This window comes from Natrix helvetica, assembly GCF_964273705.1.
Source record: "Natrix helvetica genome assembly, chromosome: 1".
Classification (NCBI taxonomy): Eukaryota; Metazoa; Chordata; class Lepidosauria; order Squamata; family Natricidae; genus Natrix; species Natrix helvetica.
Genome location: NC_138548.1, coordinates 318,087,248 through 318,088,729, shown reverse-complemented (window position 1 = coordinate 318,088,729; position 1,482 = coordinate 318,087,248).

The window sequence follows — 1,482 nt, the reverse complement described above, 5'->3', positions numbered from 1 at the left end:
ATAACAGTAATTGAAAATATTAAGAACCAAAACAAACAAGCAAGCAAGCAAGCAAGCAAACAAACAAACAAACAAACAAATAAGAAACTAATGTACCTGATGAGAGCCAGACATTTAACACAGACTAGAGTGGGAGATTCCCATGGGGCTTCTTAAAGAGCCAGTTTTTCACAACTCTCGTAAACCATAACAGGGTTTAAACAGTATAGTTTGATTTTGGGTGGTAGGCTATTCTAAAGAAGAAACAGTAAAGATAAGGCTCCATTCCTTAGGCTGTGTAGATGTTGAAGGGGAAGGGAGGAGAAGAGAAGGAGTAAACCTGCTCATCTCCATCTTACTGGATGGGCAGAGGCCACTCAGAGTATATGGTCTTGTGGATATACATGTTCTGAGCAATACAAAAAGCCAACTAGTAGCTACTGCAAGGAGGACTTTGAAACTTCCCATTTCTGCTTAAGTAGGACCAGATGAAGCTTCTGGATGGTTTTCAAAGGCAGCCCCATGGAGAGTGGATTGTAATAATCCAAATGGGAGATGACAAAGGCACTGGTGACAATATGTTGGGGCTCCTCAGGAACATTCATACATGCTGCACCATAATCAATAAAGCCATTTTGGGCCAAGCTGTTCTCAGTTCTTCAAGCAGGAGCTGTGAGTCCCAAAAGGCTCCCGGATTGCAAACCAGCTCTGCCTGGGGAAGGGAAGGCTATCCCCATTCTACAGCCATTCCTTTTTTCTGGAATTGTGTCTGGACCTGACATTCCCCATCTGGATCCTAAAAGCTTCAGGGAGATCTACCACGCCTCATGCTTGCTCAAAACCAAGATGTATACATGAGACTCACCAGCATATTGATAGCATTTGACCTCATGATGACTGATGAACTTCTCAATGGCTTCATATAGATGTGAAGTAGTGGGGGTGATGATGGGGGGAGTAGTAGTATCTAACAATCTTGTGGTATCCCAGCCACCCCGGACTGGAACCCCCATCCCACAGAACCTCCTTTCATATAACTCAGGTGATCCATAGAATACCATGATTAATGAAATTAAAAGCTCGGGGATACGCAAGACATTCAGACAATTATCACTGCTATCACCTACCTGAAACAGGTAGGCCATTCCTGCCTCACCCTGCGATGCTGCAGGAGCTAAGGCTCTTCTTGTCCAACCTTAAGGCAGGGGTCTCCAAACCTGACAACTTTAAGACTTGTGAACTCCAATCCCCAGAATTCCCCAATCAGCATGGCTGACTAAAGAATTCTGGGAGTTGAAGTCCACAAGTCTTAAAGTTGCCAGGTTTGGGATCAGTGGTGGGTTGCCAATATTTTTTACTACCAGTTCGGGTGCACATGCGCAGAAGTGTCCAGGCAGGTGGACGGAGCATCCCACCGCCGCTACTACCGCTTCGCGCGATCCGGGCCAAACTGAGAGCAACCCATCTCTGTTTGGAACTCCTGCCTTAGGGCCAGCGCTGATA